This window comes from Geotrypetes seraphini, chromosome 3 (genome assembly GCF_902459505.1).
Source record: "Geotrypetes seraphini chromosome 3, aGeoSer1.1, whole genome shotgun sequence".
Lineage (NCBI taxonomy): Eukaryota > Metazoa > Chordata > Amphibia > Gymnophiona > Dermophiidae > Geotrypetes > Geotrypetes seraphini.
Window position 1 is genome coordinate 391,601,576 of NC_047086.1, and position 25,641 is coordinate 391,627,216.

Sequence of the window (25,641 nt, forward strand, 5' to 3'; positions counted from 1 at the left end):
CATCTTATTCTTCCATATAATTCAAATAAACTAATACTTATCTTCATATTTACAATTAGAGGTCTTAAGGTCGGGTCAAAGTCACAGCAGGCACCAGTTGTGAGGGTCAGTAATAGACATGACCTTGTTGATCCATGAATACTTCTTAAAACCATTGGGAGTTTTTAGTGACACTGGAGGAAAAATTGCTGATGTGAAATCAAACAGCTCCACGATAGCCTGACTGTTTATCACCCCAAAAGATCTTTGTGCTCTGAAAATTCAGCTTTGCTAAGGGGCAATGTTAATCCAAAATATGTAGCAACTTGTGTAATGACCTTTTGTTGTGCTGGGGTAAAGCTACGGAATTTGCTGGTAGGACAGTTAAGGAAATGTGCCGACAGAGAAACCTTTATAAAATTCTTTAAAACACAATTGTTCGTTACTGTTTTGTTTTGGCTTTTTTTTTAGGGTCTGACTCACCTGGATCGAAGATTTATTGTGAATTTAAATCCTGATTTTTTGCCTGTCTCTTTGCATTGTTTTAAGCATTATGTATGTTTGATTTTATGTAAACCGCCTAGGGTTAGATGGTATAGAAATTTATTTATTTTACAAAAAGAAATCCTGGCCAGAAGCTCAGGCCTAAGTGGGCCGTTGAGCCATAGATAAAGAAATGAAACTTTAAAAAGGCTGGAAAAAATGAATAAAAGTACTGAATAGGACAAATATAAATAAAAGAAAGGGAATTAGTTTTATCATCTCCAAGGAAGAAGATGATTGCTGATCCCGAGGTGCCTAAAGCGAGCAGGAAGGCACATATGCATGCATGGTTGGTACTGCAAAGGATTTGAGAACTCTTAGAATACAGAGCAGCATCCACACTGGGCTCCATTGGTGACATCACTTAGTTTGTGGTAAATGATGTCCTGCTTGTCCTCAAGGACATATTGGCATTCAGGTTATCTACACACACTGAGAGAGGTAATTGGAACACCATAATGAGGCTTGGAATGCCCTGAGAGGCAGCTGGAGCATCAGACTGAGGCTTGGAATGCTCATTGGTTGAATAGAGACCACCACCCAAAAACCATGGGAGGCTGTTGGGTTTGGAAGGAAAAGGAGGACTGTGGGTGAGTTTGTAATAGTGTCAATTCCTGCTTTGGGTACAAATGAGGGTGGTGGGAATGGGTGGGGACCCAGTATTGGTCAGATTCCAGTAGGGTCGAGCTGGGATGGGTGACATTTCTGTCACTGTGCAACTCTCTAACATGCAGTTGCCTGATGAGGAAAAGAAATGCTCTATGACACTGAGAAACACCAGGATACAGTATCGCGGCATTTCTGTGCCAGTAACATCAATGTCTGGTTCTGGCAAACCTAAAATAGTGCCATCTCTTTGTTTGCTTTATAAGCAAACACTTATGGGGTAAAAGCAAGTCCTCTCCTTCAAAAAAAATCAAGCTCGATATAGCAGATGATCATTACAGATGGCAGTAGGCCAGCAAAATAGAGAAACTGATACCACAAACCAAGATAGATTACAGAAAAGAAAAAAAAAATAGCATTTGATATCTCCCTTTTCAAATGAGTGAGAGGCGTGCAAACAAGAGCTGAAGCATGTCCCACTGCAAACTGCCGTGCGTTATCTAAGGTATGTGTACTCTAATCCTAAACTTTGATACCGAAATGCAGTTAAGGGTACTATGTAAAATATTATCAAAATGCAAACTGTGATAATAGGATAATGGAGGGCATAAGTTGAAACTCACTACAGAACCTTGTAAAGTTCTTAACCACTCAGTCATTAAAACATACTTTGTTACTTCACTGGATCTCTTAAGTTTAAACTCTTGAGAGCTTTGGAGTGTAACAGAACTAGTCAAATAATAAGGCAAATAAAGCCTGGAGCAAAGCTGAAAACCAGGAAGTCAAATGCACTTCCAACCAGACGCTACACAGTCATGCCACCATTTTGAAAGGACTAAGAAGCCATTTCCATACTGTTCTCATTGAAGCAGCTGCTGGAATCTGAAACAAACTTTTTTTTTCCTTTTTTCCTTTAGTAAAATGCTGCCTATTCAATATATTTAATCAATCCCTAGTAATTGAATAATAAACAAAATCCAATGTTTTTCCTTCCACATAAGTTTTAAATTCATATCTGCTCACTGCTCCAATGATTTGATTTACTCTGTAACAGCAAAAGGCCACTGTCAGTGCGATGAATACAGAAGTGACCCCTGAGCCCTTTAAAATTAGCTGCTGTGAGTGAAACACCTTATGAAATGCTGAGAAAGGTGGTGAGACGACACTGAAGATGATTGCACTATTATTGGTTGCAAGTACATTTCAAACTGAACTAATGAATTATCCCTCAAAGCTTGTACTACCATGTTTCCCCCCATATAAAACTTAGCATGATTTTTGGGGTAGATCTTAATATAAGCCCTACCCCCGAAAATAAATCCTAGTCGTAGGAAGCCGCGCTTCCCCCGCCAGGCAGCCGAACCCCTCCACGCTGACCCTCCATCCTTCCCTCCCAACCGATCCCCGCTGACCACAACCATAAATACCTTCCGGCAGAGGAGCGTCGGGCCAGCAGCACTGACAAGCTGCTTCACGGACTCCTGTGTGCCGGGTTACTGATGATGTCATCAGAACACAGAAGGCCCCAGCGAGAAGGCCGTGAAGCAGCCGGTGAGTGCTGCTGGCCTGACGCTCCTAAGCCGGAAGATATTTATGGTCGCAGTCGGCGGGGATCGGTTGGGAGGGAAGGATGGAGAATCAGCGGGGTTCGGCTGCGCAGGGGCAGGTGCTCAAGGGTTCGGCTGCACGAGGGCTGGGAGGGTGGGAAGGATGGAAGCTAGGCCTTTTGTGAGCCCCAAATAAATATGACACTGTCTTATTTTCGGGGAAGCACAGTAGCATGAGTTAGGGTCTTAGTTATCAATGTTGGCTACTGTTAAGGGGGGGGGGGGTGGAGCAGGTATCAAGATGAACATTTATTGCACCTTGATTTACTATGGGAAATGGCAGCCTGTGGTATCAGTGCTACAAATTGCTGACTCCCACCTTTGTAAGCAGTGTTATTTTTTGGACCTGAGAGCACTGAGCTGCCAAGCAGTGACCCAATACTCCTGATTCACATTTTTAAAGTACCATAATCTTTAATCATTAAAACATAGAAACATGATGGCCCATCCAGTCGGTGTATCCGCAGCATCCGCTATCTCATCCTCTCCCTATTGGCTAAGGCTCTTTACACCTGCATTGTGAGGTCACAGAGCTTTATGGTTATAGAGACATAGAAACATGATGGCAGATAAAGGCCAAATAGTCCATCCACAGCATCCAGTATCTCCTCCTCTCCCTATTGGCTAAGGCTCTTAACACTTGCATTGTGAAGTCATAGAGCTTTATGGTTATAGAAACATAGAAACAACAGACTACAGTGGAGGTTTGAGAACAATGGTGTGCAGTTTTATTCACAAAATCATAGGCTTGTGCGGTGACTCGACACGCACATATTTGGCGTGTGCAGTGAATTTCTGTACTTCTGCGTTTTATTGCCCGAGTTACTTTGAATCATCAGTTTCTTAATTATATGAGAAATTGTGATTGTGATTTAAAAAGGCTCCTGAAGCAGTCCATATTGGCCGAAACACGTGCATGTCGAGCCACCGCACAAGATTATGATTTGTTGAATAAAATTGCACACCATCGTTCTCGAACCTCCACTGTTGTCTGTTGATTCTGATTGTGTGTGTGAAGGTTTTTCTCCTGGTTTTTGCTTTGATACAGAAACATAGAAACATGATAGCAGATAAAGGCCAAATGGCCCATCCAGTCTGCCCATCTGTAGTAACCATGATCTCTTCCTCTCTCTAAGAGATTCCACGTGCCTATCTCACGCTTTCTTGAAATCAGACACAGTCTCTGTTTCCACCTCTTCTGGGAGACTGTTCCACGCATCTACCACCCTTTCTGTAAAACAGTATTTTCTTAGATTACTCCTGAGCCTATGAACTCGTAACTTCATCCTATGCCCTCTAATTCCCAGAGCTTTCTTTCAAATCAATATGTTCCCCAAAGTAAAAGCTACTCCCCCTCCCCATTAAGACCCTTCCTGTGCTAGCCCATCTCTCCCTAACCTGAAGAATCCTGTAGTGGTGTTTCCCACACCCAGAACTGTCTCCTCTCCCAAGTCAGGCACCCCCCCCCCCCAAGATCCCTTAACCCTCCAGAAGGTCCAGCTAGAGCAATCCCCTTTAAATGTGGCCTGGGAGCATTGCAAATTATGGGGAAGTACTGTATATAAGGATGGAGTTGGTCCAAAGGAAGCCAACCAAAATGTATACTTTGGAGGAAAGGGAAGAGACAGGGAAGATATGAGAGGCCACTGAAAAGTTCTCAGCTCAACCAAGAAGGGGATGATGTGGAGCCACGAAACCTGCAAGTTATTCCACACTTTTCTTGACACTTTTCATTTCAATAATATGAAATGAATGAAAAGTGTGGAATAACTTGTAATTCTCCACATTAGAGCATGACACAGGGACAAATTTTCCCTATCCCCCGCAGGAACTCAATTTCCCTGTCCCATCTCTGCAAGTTTTGTTGCTGTCCCTATCCCTGCCCCATTCCTGTAAGCTCTGCCTTCAAGTTTCTTTATTTTTGATATGCCGTCTATCAAAACAAGTGTCTAAACGGTGTACAATATAAAAAGATTGTAGAAAACAATAAAAATAGATAAATAAAAGCAATATTTTATCAAATATTAAAAATACTTGACCGTACAAGCCTCGAACACTTATGATTTTAAAGTATTTGAGTCTTGTGCGGATGAGGGCAGAGCATGCAGGAACGGGGCAGGAACAGGAAAAGAACTTGCCAGGATGGGATGAGAAAATGAGTTCCCAAAGGGACGGGGGAAAAATTTGTCCTCGTGTCATTCTCTACTCCATATCATTCTCTTCTTGGTTGGGGCTGAGAACTTTTCAGCGGCCCCTCATATGATAGGGATATTTAAATACCTACTTGCATGTGGCATAAATACACCTGACAATTGAAAGGAAATTCCAGAGTGAGACATCATAGAATGAGGTTAAGAGGTGACGGGCTCAGGAGTAATCTAAAGAAATACTTTTTTTCAGAAAGGGTGGTAGATGAATCGAATAGTCTCCCCCTAGAGGTGGTGGAGACAAAGACTGTCTGAATTCAGGAAAGTGTGGACCAAAGGGAGGTAACATAGAAACATGATGGCAGATAAATAGCCCATTATCTCTTTCTCTCTCCGAGCGATCTCACGTGCCTATCCCAGGCCCTCTTGATTTCAGACACGGTCTCTGTTTCCGCCACCTCTTCCGGGAGACTGTTCCACGCATCTACCACCCTTTCTGTAAAAAAGTATTTCCTCAGATTACTCCGGAGCCTGTCACCTCTTAACTTCATCCTATGCCCTCTCATTGCAGAGTTTCCTTTCAAATTAAAGAGACTCGACTCATGCGCATTTACATTACGTAGGTATTTAAACGTCACATCATATTTCCCCTCTCCCTATTGGCTAAGGCTCTTAACATTTGCATCTCGTCTTCCTATAGGCTAAGGCTCTGTGCACCTGCATTGTGAGGTCATAGAGCTGCCCATTCGCAGTAACCATTATCTCTTTCTCTCTCCGAGATCCCACGTGCCTATCCCAGGCCCTTTTGAATTCAGACACAGTCTCTGTCTCCACCACCTCTGCTGGGAGACTGTTCCACGCATCTACCACCCTTTCCGTAAAAAAGTATTTCCTCAGATTACTCCGGAGCCTATCGCCTCTTATCTTCATCCTATGCCCGTTTCCTTTCAAATGAAAGAGACTTGACTCGTGCGCATTTATATTACGTAGATATTTAAACGTCTCTCATATCATTTATCCATGGTAGAACATACGAATTTAGTGGTGAAGAAGTGCTTTGTTGCACTATGGAAAGTAAAGACCATCAAAAAATGCTTTGATGCTTTACCCTTTAGATTATTGGTGCAGGAATTGGTTCTGTCTATATTGGATTATTGCAATATCGTTTATGTGGGTGTACCTAAAAAAAATTTGAGAAAATTGAGAATAGTACAGAATACGGCCGGCCCTCTGATATTTGGGCTGAAGAAGAGCGATCATGTTAGTTCCTACTATAGACTCCTGCACTGGTTGCCGGTGGAGGCACGAATAATATTTAAATTCTCTTGCATTTGCTTTAAGTCAGTTTGGGGATTGGCCCCTACCTATTTTTTTGTCTCATTTCATACTATACAGCCCTACGAGGATAACCAGAAATTGTAATTGATTTACCTATCCAAAAATTATTGATTGTAGATACAGGTCCTTTCTGGATAGGACTTGTATGTTTCAAGCAAGTAAGCAGCAGTCCTGGTTGGGTGATTACATCAGTGGAACCGGACTGTCCTACGGCGCATTTCGGAAAGAAATTATGACTGTACTGTTTGATAAATTCATTTCCTAAATAGAAATATACTAATAACAATTAATTCTACTTTGACTATTTTTAGGAAATAAGTTGTACTCTCGCTATTTGTATTTTGTACTTCGCTGACTGTCCAGCTTTCTTCAGTGTAAACCGCCTAGAAATTGTCTGATTGTTGCGGTATAGAAGAATAAAGTTATGTTATGTTAAGTTATCTCCCCTCTCCTGCATTTCCTCCTAAGTAAAAGAGGCAGATGACCTGCGATGATTCAGGTGTAGCAGACCAAACGAGAATATGGAGCAAAAAGTATTTTCCTGTCACATGTGCCTAATGGCTGCGTCAGAGGACAAAACTAGACAGGAAAAAAACAGACAGCAAGCATCTCTCTAATAACAGCTTACCAAACAATCCAGACATAAAAAATATACTTCTCACTGGTACAAAAATTCAGCAGCAGTGGTCCTGCTACAATACTCCTTCAACCACTTCCAGGAAGTTGCAGGAAGTGACTGTCCATTTTTTCTTCTATAGTTTTGCCTCTGACGCAGCCCTCGGGCAGAATGTGGCCACGTCAGGCACATGTGACATTAAAATTAATTTTTCTCCATATACTGGTTTGGTCCGCTCTTTGTTATACACAATTCAGGAAAGTGTGGGATCTCTTCGAGAGAGCAGGAAATAGTGGATGCTGTGGATGGGCAGACTGGATGGGCCATTTGGCCTTTATCTGCCATCATGTTTCTATGTTTCTATAACCATAAAGCTCTATGACCTCACAATACAGGTGTAAAGAGCCTTAGCCAATAGGGAGAGATGGAGATGGTGGATGCTTGACTGGATGGGCCATTTGGCCTTTATCTGCCATCAGGTTTCTATGTTTCTAGGATAAAGGAGTTATGAATTTTATAAGAATGAGCTGTGCTTTATTTGAGAAAACAGCAAGGACATCGGTCTCCATGCTCAGCATTCCTAAAACATCCATAAGTATGATATATAAATTTTTTGTGATTTATTTATCTGGAATACTGAATTTGAAGCGTGGTTCTGAAACTCTAGGTCAGGAGTGTCCAACCTGCAGCCCGAGGGCCGCATGTGGCCCTGTAAAGTATTTTGTGCGGCCCCCGGGTGTTTTCCGTCTTGCCGGCTCCCTCCTCTGTCTTGTTGCAGCGTTTGCACGTTTGTGCGGTCCCAGAACATTTTTTCCGGCCAATGCGGCCCAGAGAAGCCAAAAGGCTGGACACCCCTGCTCTAGGTGGTCTCTAATGAATCCTAAGAGTGACATTAATATTAATTTATAAAGTGTCCAGAACATTAATGGAAATAAATGTACAGCTAAGTTTTCTCTTGTTATATATTCTGTCGCTTTAAATGGTCTTTTGTTTTCAAATCTAATATCTACCTCCCCACCCATATTTTTAGAAAACCGTAGCATGGTTTTTAGCAATGGTAACAGCTCTGATGCTCATAGATGCGTCAGAGCTGTTACCACGGCCTGCGCTAAAATCCATGCTATGGTTTTGTAAGGGGGGAGGGGTAATTTTCTTCCCTCCTGATCTGAGTGTTGGCTGTTTAGTTTTGTGGATCCAAAACACAGCATCACCCTCTTTTTCTACGCTGCGCTAACCAATTAGCGCGTGCTAATCGAATTAGCCCGCGCTAAATGCTAACGTATCCATAGACTAACACGCACACATTAGCGTTTAGCGCGCTATATCGATTAGCGCACCTGAGTAAAAGAAGGCCTCTGTTATCGTGTGTATATATATATATAAATATATAAATTCATGAGAGAATGAATGAATAGGGCCGGTTTTACAAAGCCGTGCGGCAACGGCCCCGAAGCCCTTTAAATCTCTTTGGGCTTCGGGGCCGTTACCGCGCTGCGGCTTTATGAAACAGGCCCCTAGTCTCTGCTGCCTGACTCTTCGTAAATCTGCAAATCCAGCAGTTTTTAAACATGACAGATAACTTGTAAGGGTACAATTAAAGGGCGCATTGCTATAACAACAGTGATATCTTGATTTTGAAGACCCTGAACATTCAAATGAGCATTAGAGCAGTCATATAAAACTGTAATCTCCAAAGACAACATTTTAGCTTTGGTGCAGTTTAAGGGCCTTTCTAAATGGTTTGGCTGTTCAGGGTGCAATTTATCTTTCCAGCTGGACCTTGAAACCTTGAACTATCAGAGCAGGATGAATGCCAATTTCATCTCATTTGGGAGGCATTAAAAAAAAAATAATAATAATCGGAGCTTAAGGCTTTCTCTTTTCAAATGTGTTCAGATTCCTGTTTCAAGTTTATTAAAGTTTTGATTTGAACACAATATCAAGTAATTTCAATGCGTATAACAATAATAATTTGGGGGGGACAAATAAAAAACCATTTGAAACAATAATCGTACAATCTTATCCATAATTATTTAAAGATACATAAGGAATACAAGGATAAACTACATTTGTTTAAAAATAAAAAACCCAAAAAGAAAAGCATTTAGGGAAGAACATCAGGAGGGGTATTAAAAGACTTTTGGTGAAACTTGGTCTAAAATTAATTGTTTTGGGTTTTTTTTTTATATAAAAAAAGACTTAATCTAAATGAGAATAGAAAAAATATGATGAGGAAAAAAGGTAAATATTGCATCTTAATCTATTTGTCTTCCCTTTTTACTGCTAAATTCATAAATTGTTAAGTTCCCTGTAGGTTCGGCAGAGTGCAGCTTTATTTAAATCAGTAGCAAATCCAGCTCAATATACATTCACATATAAGTTAATATGCATAGTACTGATACATATGCATTGAAACATTGCTTCCCAAGTCAGCCCTGGAGCACCCTCTTGCCCATCAGTTTTTCAGGATATCCACAACGAATATGCATGAAAGATATTTGCATATAATGGAGGTGCCATATGGAAATGCATATCATGCATATTTGTTGTGGATATCCTGAAAACCTGATAGCTTTGGAGTTCCCCCTTGCCTGACTTGGGAAACACTGCATTAAAAATGTTAAATTATTAATCTAGATATGTGGAACAAACCAGTGAAGTGCTCCAGTTTCAGAGAAAAGTTCCCCCAAAACTAATTGGTGTCCCTTTTAATATATGAGAGATGGCTGAAAAGTTCTCAGCCCAACCAAGAAGAGAATGATGAGGAGCCATGAAACTTACAAGTTATTCCACGCTTTTCTTGACACTTTTCGTTTTAATGGGGCAAATGCATCTGGCAAATGGGCACAAGTAGAGGGAAACCAAGCCATTGTGACATCACCGATGAGGTTGGCTCTTAGGTTTTGGTGGAATGAGGCATTATGACATCACCATCTGAGCTCTAGAATGTTACTACTTTTGATTTTAAAGGTTTAAGGCTTGTGCAGATGAGGACGGAGCTTAGGCATTGGTGGAATGAGGCATTATGACATCACCATCTGAGCTCTAGAATGTTGCTACTTATGATTTTAAAGTGTTTGAGGCTTGTGCAAATGAGGACGGAGCTCAGGCATTGGTGGAATGAGGCATTATGACATCACAGTCTGAGCTCTAGAATGTTGCTACTTATGATTTTAAAGCGTTTGAGGCTTATGGAGATGAGGACAGAGCTTGCAGGAATGGGGCAGAGGCAGGAAAATAACTTGCTGGGACAGGGAAAAATTTGTCTCCATGTCATTCTCTAGTCAGGAGCAGTGCAGAATATTCAGGTCACCAGCTGGTGCTAAAAACTGCTTTTGTGGTTTTGTAAAAGAGGGGATATATCTTCCAGGCTTACAGAAATTTGTTAAAGTTTTTCTGACTCATCGGCGTTAAATACCATTGGTATTTCCCCACATCTTCCTTGGTAAAGACCAAAGCAAAGAATTTATTTAATCTCTCGGATAGGGCCTTGTTTTCCCTGAGTATCACTCTTACCCCTCGATCATCTAGCGGCCCAACTAATTCTTTTATCAGTGTCTTGATTTTAATGGCCCCCAACACAATCTTTTCAAAGTCTCTCTTTGCCTTCTTCATCACCACCTTGCAATTGACTTGCCATCCCTTCTGCCATTTCTTATTATTTTCAGACAGATCCTTCTTCCTACGCTGGACTGTGGGGATGGAGAGAGAAAAAAAAGAAAGATACCAGGCCTCTAGGGAAGGGAAAGGGAAGATGAGGATAGAAATGCCAGACCATAGTAGAGAATAGGAGGAGGAAGAAAGAGAAGGTGAGAAGAGATACCAGACCAGAAGAAGAGAGAAAGGGAAGGAGAGAGAGATGCCAGACCAGGGAAGCAGGAGAGAGAGAGTCCAGACTAGGATAGAGAGGAATAAGGAAGGGAAGGAGAGGAGAGAAATACCAGATCGCAAGAAGGGGGAAAGGGAAGGAAGAGATGGACCGCTGAAAGGGGAGAGAAGGAAAAAGAGCGCCAGACCACAAAGGGGGAGGAGGGAAGGAAGGAAAAGTGATGCCAGACTGTGAGAAGGAGAGGAGAAAGATATCAGACCACTAGAGGGAGGAGAGAGAGGGAGGAGATGCTGCACAGGGATGGAGAGGAAGGGGAGAGAGAGGGAGGAAATGGTACACTGGAATGGGAGGAGTGGGAAGGGAAGAGAGATAGAAAAATGCTGTTTAAGAAAAGATGGAAATAGGGTAGAAGAAAGAAAGGGAAGATGGTACACATGGATGGAAGGGAAGAGCGGAGAGAGGGAGGAGATGGTGCATGTGGGTAGATGGGAAGGGAAGACATGGAACAGTAGATAGAATTGTGAAGAAAGAAGAAAAATTGAAAAAAGTTGAATATTATAAGTTAATGCCGAAGATGGATGCACTCTTTTCTGACTTCCACCTTTCATATTTAGGATCCCTGGTTTTCTAAGGAAACGAAAATGGATGCAGGGCAGAAAGTGAAGGAGAGAGAAACTGCAAATCGATAAGAAGGCCCTGAAAACAGAATTAAGGGCAAAGACAAAAGGAAGTGCAACCAGAGACTGGGGAAAAGATGTGTAGAAAAATAAAATCACCAGATAACAAATGTGGGCAAAAATGATTTTATTTTCAATTTAATGATTGAAATATGTTGGGTTTGAGAAACTTACATCTGCTCTTTATATTTTGCACTGTTCAGGAAGAAATGCATTTGTTTCTTTTTCTTTGGCGCTGTACTGCGTGCAGAGTCTGGCATCAGGGTTTCATTTGTGTATATTAGGACTTTTTGCGGTGTTGTATTTGCATAGGGTTGATCTGTTTTCTGCATGTGGGATCAAGGCCAGGTGTTCTTGGTAGGAATGAATGTTGAGAAGCATTATTGGTGCATGGCCCAAAGTAGGGACATATTTTTCAGCTCTCCTTCACCCCTTTTGGACTCCAAATGCCCCTCGCTTTATGGAAGTGGGGAGGAGAGAGGGGGCAGAGGCAGGATGGTATTTTGCAAAGTACAGGGAACACATACCCTTTTTTCTCTTTTTCTGACATTAAAAAACCATTCTGTGCAGTGTGACATAATTTTCAAAAATTGCTTGCCTTTGCGCCCTCTCCCCCCCCAGCCCTGCTCACCACATGCCAGCCCAGCCCAGCCCAAACCAACCACTACTCGGAACACATCATGATTTGCATAGCTGCTTCCCTGGTTTAGAGGGAACATTGTAGGTGGGTGGGAGAGACGGTTGGCAGGAAAGGGCAGACATGGATGGATGGCAGGCAGGGAGAGAGGGCCAAATGATGGATGGATGGCACAGGAAGGAGGCAGGGGTATAGCAATGGGTGGGCCCGCAACTTGCCCCCTCCCTCTTGTAAGCCGCCTAGTAATAGGCAGTTGAGAAATCTGTTAAATAAATATATATTTTCTGTGTTAAAATGGGGCTCAAAATCAGTTTTTAACCTAAGCATTACTCTGCAATACAATATGGAAAAAAGTTACATAAATAATACAATTTTCTCTAGTTCCCTTCCTCCTCCAAAGGAAACACCATGATTTCATCCGATCTTAATTGATAGCAGCCCGGGGTCATAGACGTGCTGTTTCCACCCAAATGTTTGGCGTTGCATTTCAAACTGGTCACAAAATATTAAAAAATGAAATTCATGTTCTCTGTTAATGGGGGGGGGGGGGGGGGAATCCCTCCCACACTCAGTACTGCTCGCTACCTTACAATGCAGTTTTTGTCCTCAAGGACTTTGATGTTCCACGCTGGACAAATTAATCAAATGCATACAGTTTCTCCATTACCGGGCAAATATTTAGACACTTTCAGCTGAACTGATTCAAGACAGATCTTGGAAGAAGGCGTCACATGCTGCTTTGGCACTTCTAACTTTCAGAAGCAGAAGGTTTTGCGACCTGAGAGACCTGCTGTTTACTCTGTGAGGGTGGATGGGAAACATTCTTTTGGCAGCTAGGACCAGATTTGTTTTGACAAAACTCGTTAGAAATGACAGATTGAAGTAGATAACGCCATTTACATATTTATATTTTGGAGCTAATGGAACATATGTCCAGAAGTCTCCAAGAAGCAAATGGGCTAGAATTTGTGCTTTCCCAGCTACAAACTAGCCCCCACCCCCACCCTTTCACAAAAGTGCGGAAGAGGTTTTTAGCGCCAGCTGGCATGATGAATGCTCAGCCCTGATGCTCATATGCGATATGTGTTTCATAAGATGCCATAGAGCTATGTTTAAATCTTTTGTGATGGTCCCTAGCAATGCATTCCCCCCCCCTTTATAAAACCACGGAAGCAATTTTTAGTGCAGGCCGACACACTGAATGTTTGGCGCTGCTCCCGCCATTCATAGGAACTTTGAGCATGTGCGGATGACGTCACACACATCTGCACATGCTCCAGGCCCTCCAGACACGGCTGGAGTTCATCTGGAAGAGAGGAGACTTTGTGGGGGTGGAGCTGTGGTCAGGACGAGGCTGGAGGCAGACTAGGCAGGGCTGGGGTGGAATGGGGTGGGGTTTCCCAGAGAAAAATATGGTAACCCTATTTTGAATAGTCCCCAATCCAGCCTTAAAAGGGTGAAACATGGCTGTATCAGGCTTTTAAATATTTGTGTGTTTTTATGCCTGGTGTGGTGATTAAAACTGAACTTTGAATTTTTATAAATGATCTGCTTTTATGAAGCATCAGCAAACATCACCACTTGTTCTTCAGCACCTAAATATGGGTTTTGCAGAAACTGTTCACACTTGAGATTTTTAAGAGGCTCCTATTTAGGTGCCGAAGACCAGGCACTGATGGTTGCTTTCACTTTCAGTTTTGTTCAGGCACATATATATATCCTGTTTCCCTGAAGATAAGACCTATCCCGAAAATAAGTCCTAACATGATTTTTAAAGATGCTTCTAATATAAGCCGTACCCCAAAAATAAGCCCTAGTTAAGATCGACCCCTGAGGCCCCCCCCACCCCAAATGTACCCGACACTCCCCGACACTAGTGCTGCCTAATTAGCTGAAAAAATTGAACTCATTGATTCAGCGACCCCCCCCCCCCCACTCCTGCTGCTTTAGGAGGCCTCAGAGCGGAGGTATGTCAGTCTCATGGTGGGAGGGTCGGTGGGGTTCTGCTGCACAGGGGGATGGGAGGGAGGGATAGAAAGATGCTGCACAAGGGGATGGGTAAGAGGGAAGGAAAGATACTTCATGGGGGGGGAAATAAAGAGGAAGAATTGGGGTGGAGGAGCGGAAGGGAGAAATCATTGTTGTACATGAAAAAAATAAGACATCCCTGAAAGTAAGCCCTAGTGCATTTTTAGACCCTGCGGTATATAAACTGTTATTATTATTAAATGCCACCTTGGACCCTCGCAGAAAAATCCTCACGTTGCATAAGCGTCAAAAGTGGGTGGCACTTTCAGCATTCTGGAATGCAATGCAATTAAAAATTTCGATAGAAAAAAAAAGTGGGTGGCAAACTCTCTGCATGAAGCAACATGCCTTAATTACGACCTTAATGATCTTGTTAGCATACATTTTTGCTATGTCTTCCTGTGAGAGCTAACGCAAGCGCACAATTCCTCTTTCCATCGGCGTATTCTGCGGCTAAGCCTGCGGTTGCTTTCTGCATCGGCCCCTAACTGTGTAAGAGGCCTAAAAGGCTCGTATTTAACAAGGGTATTACCACGCACTAATAGTTAGGAGGACCCTGCTATAAAAGTTAATGCACCCCTTAACAGCAAACAGCCATTTTCACACAAAACAGCTATTGTGGAAGGGGTGTGTGAAATGGGCAGAAGCTGCAGTTAACACAGAGGTCATTACAGCTCATTAGCTGTCAATGCGGCAGAGAACTTGGAACAGTTAACGCCACCGCATCATCGTTTTCCCTGCCTACTGTGTGGCAAAATGTTCAGAGTGCCCCAATCAGTGCCGGATTTAACCTATAAACTAAGCCACAGCTTGGGGCCTCTAATGGCAGCCAATTGTTTCAGTCTCTGGTAATCAGAGCTGAGACTGTGACGTCATAATGCCTCATTCCACCAATAAGAGCCAACCTCATCAGTGATGTCACAATGGCTCGATTGTTCTTTACTTGGCTCACTTTTATTACTTACCTGCTGAAAAGTTCTCATCCCAACCAAACAACTTCCTAAACCTTATTTTGCCACTGTAGCTGAGAAGGGTGTTGTTTTATTTTGTTAAGTGCCAATCTGCAGAAACGAAATTCTCTGTTTGGACATGGTTTCAGATTAGAGATTGACAAGGGGACAAATTTTTTTTCCGTCCCCATGGCAACTCATTTTCCCATCCTGTCCCTGCCAATTCTTTGCCTGTCTCTCCCCCATTCCTGCAAGCTCCGTCCTCATCTGCACAAGCCTCAAACACTTTAAAATCATAAGTGTTCGAGATTTGTACGGGTTAAGGCAGTGCTTACAGAAATAGGACAGGGACAGTGACAAAACTCGTGGGGACGGGAGGGAGAAATTGAGTTCCTGCGGGGGACGAGGCCAAATTTGTCCCCCTGTCATTCTCTATTTCAGAGAACTTTTCAGCACCCCTTCGTACCTATCAATACTCGTATATCAATGTACGCTAAAATTATTTTTAAAATTCCATTTATGTATTGTTTCTAGGGTAGACGATATGGCGTAACTTATTAACAAGGGGGTCTCCAAGCTTTATGTAGCTTAGGGCCTCACCAAGTCTAAATCCGGCACTAGCCCCAAACTGTGTGCTCATTTTGAGAACTGCCGCGTAGTAATGGCAAAACTTTACAGCAGGCCAGCCTAATAAAGGTGGGCTTACAAAAATTTTCAAAAGATAAAACTTTGACTGTTCCTGTACTCAGTGAGGCTTCACCAGTGTCCCTCCCTGACGAAGAGACGAAATCCGGGTCGGAGGGACGGGAATTTAATCAGATAAGAAAAAAACATTCAGGATTTTACTGAAGCACTTATATTTTTATTTTAATAAGTCACCAATGAGAGTCAACATCATTAATTGCTCCCTAATTAAGATAAGTACAACAAGCTGGATATACTTACCAGATAGGCTTTAGACACGCTTTAATACATAGGGAGGGCAGGGGACTTGTGAAGGCGATGATGGTCCCCTTGTAAACCTCATTGTAGTGACATCACTATTATATGGGTTTCTTGGTCTGAGCACTTCACAAATATTTTAAATAATGTATTTTGCACAATTATAAATGAAAAAACTTCTAATTGGAGTATAGCTGTGATTATATGAATATATAGCAAAAGATAAAACTAGACATAAACCGCCTACCTGGATCGGCTCCTGAAAACTGCCCACTTATAAGCTTTTTTTTTTTCCCAGCTCTCAGTGCTTGGGAGCGACAGGATTTTAATGTCAAGAGCCATAATCATTTTATGTGTATAAATCAATAGATCAAGGCAGAAGCAAGACATGTCTGTTTCAGCCTGTGTCACAACCAGGAGATATTCTAAGCTTCGTCAGACTTTCACATGTCAGTTCTGATGATTTAAGGACACTTCATTCCCTTGGGATTTGCTGATTGCTCTCCCACTGAGCCTTCTGCAAACCCTAAAGGAGGGTGCTCAAGAGCCAGAAAGAAAATGGATAGCCTGCAGGATTTTATGAGGTGTAAGGATGGTATTGTCATGCTTCAGCTAAACCCTAATTACTCTGATTAACAATGCAAGCCTGTCAACAGCCATGCATAATAGAAAGTTGGCCGTAATTACTGTATAATTCAACCGCTTCTGCTTAGGCCTTCAAGCTTGCCTATCTAACGCAATGTCTTTGCTCATATCATTATTCCAGCTGTTGTTAGGGGAAGAATAGTTCTTGAGTTAGCTTCATTAGCAATTCAGAGAAATCCTTAAAGTATTTAGCAAAACCTCGAAATATTAACTGTTTCCCACACAGCGCTGTAGGTTTTCCAAGATCTCGTGGTCTGTAGAATCAGATCATTAACCCATCTGCAAAGTTAAAGGATTCCAGGCAGTATTGACTGTATTGTTCTCAATTTTAATTGGGCAATTATGTTTTTTATATAGCTTAGATTCTTTTTACATTTGTTATTCTTTTGAGGGCATTCAATCGAATCCAAAACTACAGAAACTACAAAGTTGCAAAGAATATAATCGGAGCCTTGGATTTTTCTCCGCAAATTCTGTGACTGGAGTTACATAATACTGAAGGCAAATATTTTTGAAAGTTACATGCAAATATTTGCATAGATTTGCAAAGAAATAATAATACATATTTTGCTTTCAGTCATAGCACCCCAGCTTTGGAACAACTTACCAATCTATCTACGTGGAGAAACCTCATTAGAAAAATTCAAAAGCACATTAAAATGCTTCCTGAGTCATAGATAGGATAATTCATCTATCATTAATCCAGGCTCAAATACCTAATTTTAACCAGATCTTATGTATAGGTCACAACATCCCCTATCCTCTTTTAGGCTTAGCCATATTTTAAAAACATTCTTCATCACCCTCCTGACGTTGTTTTTTTCCCTACTTTCCTTCCTTTCTTCAAAGATTGTAGTTCACCCCTCTTCCCTTTTGTATCGCTAATTACTTGTGTACATACATTGTATGTTTACTTGTACAAATTGTTTTATTTTGTCTCCCAATTTTTTTTATTGTCATACGCATTGAAGTATTTGATATTGCGTGTACAACAGACTTTTAATAAACTTGAAACTAGATTGCACATGCCTATCTCAGTCTTTCTTAGATTACTCCTGAGCCTATCACCTCTTAACTTCATCCTATGCCCTCTCATTATAACTAATAATAATAATAATTTTATTTTTGTATACCGCAGTACCAGAATAGTTCAGAGCGGTTTACATGACAAGAGACTGTACATCTACAGCGAAATTTACAAATAAGTCAATCAATCAATATAACTTAGCGAGTCGGGAGCAGGCAAGAAGGAGATAGAGATTATAAACAAGTCAATCGGCGTGGCTTAGGAAGTCGGGTGCAGGTAGGTGGGAGGTGCAGGTAGGGAGAAGGCAGGTAGGTGGGAGGTGCAGGAAGGTGGGAGGTACAAGGCATAGTTAAAAGTAGAGTTACAAGGAGCTTCCTTTCAAAAGAAAGAGACTCGACTCATGCACATTTATGCCACATAGGTATTTAAACGTCTCTATCAAATCTTCCCTCTCCCACCTTTCCTCCAAAGTATACAGATTGAGATCTTTAAGTCTGTCCTCATATGCCTTATGACGAAGACCACACACCATTTTAGTAGCCTTCCTCTGGACCAACTCTATCCTTTTTATATCTTTTTGAAGGTGCGTTCTCCAAAACTGTACACAATATTCTAAATGAGGTCTCACCAAAGTCTTATACAGGGGCATCAATACCTCCTTTTTTTTGCTGGCCATACCTCTCCCTATGCAACCTAGAATCCTTCTAGCCTTTTGCCGTCACCTTTTCGACCTGTTTGGACACCTTAAGATCATTACACACAATCACACCCAAGTCCCACTCTTCTATCTGTCCCCATACGCCTTATGACCATTTTAGTAACCTTCCTCTGGACCGACTCCACCCTTTTTATATCTTTTCGAAGATGTGGTCTCCAGAACTGTACATAATTTTCTAAATGACGTATCACCAAAGTCTTATACAGGGGCATCAATACCTCCTTTTTCCTGCTGGCAATACCTCTTCCTATGCAACCTAGAATCCTTCTAGCCTTTTGCCGTCACCTTTTCGACCTGTTTGGACACCTTAAGATCTTTACACACAATCACACCCAAGTCTCACTCTTCTATCTGTCCCCATACGCCTTATGACAAAAACCACATATCATTTTAGTAGCCTTCCTCTGGACCGTCTCCATCCTTTTTATATCTTTTTGAAAATGTGGTCTCCAGAACTGTACACAATATTCTAAATGAGATCTCACCAAAGTCTTATACAAGGGCATCAATACCTCCTTTTTCCTACTAGCCATACCTCTCCCTATGCAACCTAGAATCCTTCTAGCTTTCGCCGTTAACTTTTTAATAATAATAATCTGAAATAATAAAACGCTAGCTGCGCATGCACACTCAACTGCGTGATTCCGTTTTCCCTGATCCGACATGTAGGTCCGTGGCCTTGCAGGAGTGCGCATGTGCAACTCCCCAGCCTTACATGGCCAACAAGAGTGCGGATGCGGCGGCAACACAAATCGGAAGACGCTGGACAGACAACCCCTGCCCTCTCCAAGCCGGGACCGCAGCCAGCCAACGATCGCCTCCACAGCCCGACGACTCCCCCCTCCCGCACCAACCGCTGCTGCTCCTGTTTGAAGCGGCCTGATGAGGTTCGCGGCCGGCTGTATTGAACCTCGCAGGCCGTTCTCCACATGAAGCATGTTCCCTCAGACGTGATCGCGTCAGAAGGAACATGCAATCATATGGAGAGCGGCCTGCGAGGTTCAATACAGCCGGCTGCGAACCTCATCAGGCCGCTTTGAACAGGAACAGGAGCGGCAGCGGCAGCAGGAACCATGGATGGATGGACGGAGGTAAGAACGGGAGGGGAAGCCAAAAAAGGGCTATGGAGCAGGCAGAAAAGGGAGCTATTTTGGTGGGAGGGTTGTGCTGAATGCACGAAGCAGGCAGGCAGCCATTGCACAACAGGGGGGAGGCAAAGGGGGCTGCTTTGGGGGGATGGTTGTGCTGGGGGCCAACAGCAATCATGGGGGGAACATAAAAGGGCCACGGAGCAGGCAGGCATGGCACAACAGGGGGCCAGAGGGAGAGCGAAATGGGGCTGCTTTGGGGGGAGGGGTGTGCTGGGGCAAACAGCAATCAGGGAGGGGGGAGGAACAGAAGGGGGGCCACGAAGCAGGCAGGCATTGCACAACAGGGGGAGAGGCAAAGGGGGCTGATTTGGGGGGATGTTTGTGCTGGGGACAGAAAACAATCATGGGGGGGAGGAATAGAAGGGGGCCATGGAGCAAACAGGCATTGCACAATAGGGGGATAGGGGGCTGCTTTGGGAGGAGAGTTGTGCTGTGGGCAGACAGCAATTATGGGGGAAAACAGAAGGGGGCCACGGAGCAGGCAGACATTGCACAACAGGGGGAGAGGGAAAGGGGGCTGCTTTGGGGGGATGGTTGTTCTGGGGGCAGAAAGCAATCATGGGGGGGGGAAATAAGGGGGCCACAGAGCAGGCAGGCATGGCACAACTGGGGGCCAGGGGGGGAGGGAAAGGGGGCTGCTTTGGGGGGATGGTTGTTCTGGGGGCAGAGAGCAATCATGGGGGGGAACAGAAGGGGGCCAAGAAGCAGGCAAGACGATACAAAACTATGCCGGGCGATCAGATCGCATGAGGATAGAGAGAAACTCCAGAGCGACTTGTGTCGGTTAGAAACATGGGCGGAGAAATGGCAGATGAAGTTCAATGTGGAGAAATGCAAGGTAATGCATTTAGGCAATAAGAATAAGGAATACGAGTATACAATGTCAGGTGCAACTCTGGGGAAGAGTGAACAAGAAAAGGACCTGGGTGTACTGATAGATAGGACCCTGAAGCCGTCGGCACAATGCGCGGCAGCGGCAAAGAAGGCAAATAGAATGTTGGGCATGATAAAGAAAGGAATCTCGAGTAGATCGGAGAAAGTTATAATGCCGCTTTATAGGGCAATGGTCAGACCACACTTGGAATACTGCGTCCAACATTGGTCTCCCTACCTAAAGAAGGATATAAAACTGCTGGAGAGGGTGCAGAGACGAGCAACAAAACTGGTGAAGGGTATGGAAAAACTGGAATACGAGGACAGACTTATAACACTAGGATTATTCTCCCTTGAGAAAAGGAGACTGCGTGGGGATATGATCGAGACCTTCAAAATACTGAAAGGAATCGACAAAATAGAGCAGAGAAGATTATTTACATTGTCCAATTTGACACGGACTAGAGGACATGTAATGAAGCTAAGGGGGGACAGGTTCAGGACTAATGTCAGGAAGTTCTGCTTCACTCAGAGAGTGGTTGACACCTGGAATGCCCTCCCAGATGAGATTATTGCGGAATCGACCGTCCTAGGCTTCAAGAGCAAACTAGATGCATATCTCCTTAAGAGAGGCATGTAAGGATATGGTGGACTATAAATTACGACAGGTGTACACCTGGCAGGGCCTCCGCGTGTGCGGATCGCCGGACTTGATGGACCGAAGGTCTGATCCGGAGATGGCATTTCTTATGTTCTTATGCACAACAGGGAGAGGGAAAGGAGGCTGCTTTGGCAAGCAGGGGGGGCCAGGGAGACAGAAAGAAAGAAAGACGCACAGACAGGGGACCAGGTAGAGACACAGACACAAAGAATGACAGACAGACAGCGTCCAGGGAGAGAGAGAGAGACAAATAAAAAACAAAAAAAGACATACAGACATCTACTCTAGCATCCGTTATTGTAACGGGCTTAAACACTAGTAATAATAATAATAGCTTTATTTATATCGCATCATACCTTTCAGTTCAACCTGTTTGACCACTTTAAAATTATCACATACAATCACACCCAAGTCCCGCTCTTCCGATGTTACCACGTTACATCTGCGTATGTGTAGATGCCCTCCCGACTCCGCTCCCAGCTGAAAGCTTTTCAAAACTCAGACAAAGTGCCAGGCTTTGAAAAGCCATCCAGATGCCCCAGACATGTCTTCTACAAGGAGGACATGTCCGTGTAAATCCAGACATCTGGTAAACCTAACCTAAAGCCACTGCCAATGCAAACCACGGCCATGATGGCCTTAGACATCCGTAGGCGTCCCTCTCAATCTGTATCTCTGTAGGAGCGAGACGGGTGCCTAAGAACGGCGCCTGCATTATTTTTGTAAAATGTCCTTCCCAATTGGTTAGTTAGATGGCAGTAGGACACCTAGCGCCATCTAACTGCTGGATGCTGTTTGGAAAATTTGGCCTTGCAATGCCTAACTTCAGAATCCACATGCAACTTTTTTTTTTTTAAATTGGCTGAATTGTAATATTAAAATAAATAATAAAAAAATAAAAAAATTTTTAAGAAAATGAGGGGGGAGGGGGGGTATTTTTTTGATTATAATAGTAGAATATATTTTTCATAATTATATAAGGAAGGGGGATATTATTATATTTATAAGGGTTATTTAAAAGATGTCAAGTGTATTTGAAAGTGAAATTGATATATGTATTTATTGTACTTGATTTAAGATATGAAATGAATAAAGTATTTAAAAAAAAAAAAAATTGGCTGAATTGGCATGGTAATTGACCACGCCAGTTTTCAACTAATCAGAAATAAAACTTAAATGAACAATGAAAAGAGTTTTACTTAGGCCTAGTGATGCCTACGTGAAAAGTAGGCATGGTTGGGGGAGGGGGGGGACGGAGAATTGGTGTGGTAGATTTCGGTCCCGTGACCAGAAAGTGACGTCAGAATGGAGCTAACGCCAGTGTGGGCAGCGAGTGGAAGATGCTGCACACGCCAGCAAACATTTAGGGGGTCTTTTACTAAGGCGCGCTAAATGCTAACGCGTCCATGGGATGTAATAGACGTGTTAGCATTTAGCGTGCACTAAATTTTAGCGCTCGCTAAATCGGCTACCACACCTTAGTAAAGGACCCCTTAAAAAGGTAAGGTGGGGGGGGGTGGTATGGGCCTGGAGACAGGAGAATAAACCTGGCAAGTTTAAGTCCAGTCTGAAAACTTTTCTTTTTACAGATGTTTATGAGATTTATAGCTAGGACTAAACTGATACGAGACTTGCCTCATCTTTTACAAAGGTGCGCTATGCTTTGTAGCGCATGCTAAATATTAACACGCGCTAAACACTAGCGCGTGCAGGTTATCCTATGGATGTGTTAGCGTTTAGCGCGTGCGTTGATTTAGCGTGCGCTAATCACGCGCTACAACGCTTAGCGCACCTTTGTAAAAGAGGGCCTTAGACAACAGGCACGCTTCAGACAATTCCCCTCGCCCTTTCGCTTCCCCACCCCCCCTTCCTTTCATGTTTCTGAAATGTATCCCATTCATTTCCCTTTTGTAGCATGTGTTACCTGTTAGTTATCTTTACAATTTTTTCTTATAAATTTTGTACAATATACACCGCTTTGGTATTTAAAGTGGTATATCAAGCTTTAATAAATTTGAAACTTGAGAAGAGGAGAGGCAACCGTGACGGCGCCTCCCCGTGAAGGTGATTTCTGGGACAGTCCACCCCCCCCCCCCTGCTCCTCTTACTATGCCATTGCATTAGGCCACTCCTCCACTCCAGAAGATGCTAAATATGTTTAATGAATTATTTTTTTATTTTAAAATTTTCTAACCTACTTAAGCCTAAGCGGTTTACAAAATACATACATGCAGTCAAGTAACACCATTTTGGGGTGATGCTATTTATTTCATGCTATCCATTTTCTGAAGTAACCACTTGTTCAAAGTTGCCTGAAGTTGCTTTGAAGTAGCAATCGCTACATAACAATAGTTTTCGGGAATCTAGATGGTCTCTTTATCTCAAGAAAGATATAGTGGCGCTAGTAAAGGTTCAAAGAAGAGCGTCCAAGATGATAAAGGGGATGGAACTCCTCTCGTATGAGGAAAGACTAAAACGGTTAGGGCTCTTCAGCTTGGAAAAGAGACGGCTGAGGGGAGATAGGATTGAAGTCTGCAAAATCCTGAGTGGAGTGGAACGGGTACAAGTGGATCAATTTTTCACTCCGTCAAAGATAACAAAGACTAGGAGACACTCGATGAAGTTACAGGGAAATACTTTTAAAACCAATAAGAGGAATTTTTTTTTCACTCTGAGAGTAGTTAAGTTCTGAAATGCATTGCCATGTATGTATTCATCAAATGCTAATAATAAACTTGAAACTTGAAACATCTCTCTTTCCCTCCATTCCCCCCCCCAGCCCATGCGCCAGCAGTAGTTCCTACATGCTGCTGGCGGCTGACCTCTCTGATGCTCGGCTTGGGCAGGCCACAAACCTACACGTGTATTCTCTATCTTATAATGGGAATATATATAATACTAGTCTTATAGCCCGTTACATTAACGGGTACTAGAATATATGTGTGTGTGTCTGTCTTTATTTCTTTCTCTCTCTCTCCTTAGCCGCTTTCTTTCTTTCTGTCTTTCTTTTTCCTTGGCTGTCCATCACCACCCCTTGCCTGCTCCCCCTGTCCATTCTCCCTTCCTTTTACCTCCACTGTGTCCACCACCACCCCTTCACTGCCCTCCTTATGCAGCAGCAGCCCTTCTCCCTTTGTTTTACCTCCCCCCTGTCCATCAGCACCTCTTTCCTGCTCCCCCTTTCCAGCAGTAGGCGTCCCTTCCTTTTTCTCCCCCCCTCCTCCTTCTTATCCCTATGATACACTTACCTTGCTCTGCCCCTGATCAGAGGTTCCCGACAGTCGCCCAGTTGCACCCATTGGAAAAGTTCCTTCTGCCTTATCCCGCACCCCTCCTGACACGACTCCCGCTGTATTTCTTTCTGTCTGTCTCTGTCCCTGTCCCCCTTTGTCTGTTTGTCTTTCTGTATATCTCCCTGCCCCTGTGTCTTTCTTCTTTTCTTTCTGTCTCCCTTACTCTCTCTGTCTGTCTGTGCAAAGCAGCATTCCCTCCCCCTCCATTTCCCTTCCCCCACATCAGTTCCCTGTGCACCTGCCCCTGTGTCTTTCTTCTTTTCTTTCTGTCTCCCTTCCTCCCTCTGTTTGTCTGTCCGAAGCAGCATTCCCTCTCCCTCCATTTCCCTCCCCACACACCAGTTCCCTATGCACCTGCCCCTGTGTATTTCTTCTTTTCTTTCTGTCTCCCTTCCTCTCTCTGTCTGTCTGTGCAAAGCAGCATTCCCTTTCCCTCCATTTCCCTCCCCCCACACCAGTTCCCTGTGCACCTGCCCCTGTGTCTTTCTTCTTTTCTTTCTGTCTCCCTTCCTCTCTCTGTCTGTCTGTCCAAAGCAGCATTCCCTCCCCCTCCATTTCTCTCCCCCCACACCAGTTCCCTGTGCAGTAGCATTAGCGTTTCCTCTACCCCCCTTTCCCTTCCTGTGGTCCCGACTACAAACGCGGTCCCGAGTCCTTTGCCGCCCCCCCTTCCCTTCCCGCGGGCCCGACTACACATGGGGATTCAAGCAGCGTGTGCAGCAGTCTTAACACGCTGCTTCGGGTCCTTCTACTGGCCTGATTTACTCTGGCACGTCCCTGATGACATCATCAGAGACACGGCAGAGCAAATCAGGGCAGTGGAAGGACCCGAAGCAGCGTGTGAAGACTGCTGCATACGCTGCTTGAATCACCGGGTAGGTAGTCGGGCCCGCGGGAAGGGAAGGGGGGGGCGGCAAAGGACTCGGGTCAGTTTAAGAGCCGGGGCAGAAAGTTGCTGGGCTCCTCGGTGGGGTTGTTGAGCGGCCGCGATCCCTCTCCTCCGAGACACCCCCCCGCCCGCCCGCTGGCCCACTGGAGGAACAGAGATCGGCGGCTGGTTGCGGTCCCGGCTTGTGGAGGCATTGGCGGCTGGTGACGTAAGCGCGCATGCGCACTCCTACCTAAGGTGCCCTACATCTCACGGAAAACGGACGGACGCACGCAGATGGGAGTGCGCATGCGTGGCCTAGCATTTTATTATATTAGATGAGTGCAAAATGATTGTGTTTCTGCATAGGGTTGTGTCTACGTTACATCAAGGTAGCCTGCTGAGAGAAATCCAGTTTATAATACAAAGAGTCCTTTCAAAGAGCTCATTCTTCAAACTAGCACTGCCTCCTCTAAAGCAACTTTGGTGGGGTAAAGACGTCAAAA

General features: G+C 43.7%; 1 long non-coding RNA gene across 2 annotated transcripts in view; it reads left to right on the forward strand.

Annotated features, from left to right (window-relative positions):
* Positions 1-1,034: 1,034 nt before the first annotated feature.
* Positions 1,035-25,641, forward strand: part of LOC117356333 — a 167,685-nt gene continuing 143,078 nt past the window's right edge. Inside the window, exon 1 of one of the 2 annotated variants that reach the window (XR_004538619.1) lies at positions 1,035-1,112. This is a non-coding gene — a long non-coding RNA (uncharacterized LOC117356333). Of the gene's footprint in view, positions 1,113-1,526; positions 1,634-25,641 lie in introns of those variants that run through there. The other variant, XR_004538620.1, reaches the window with a different exon arrangement.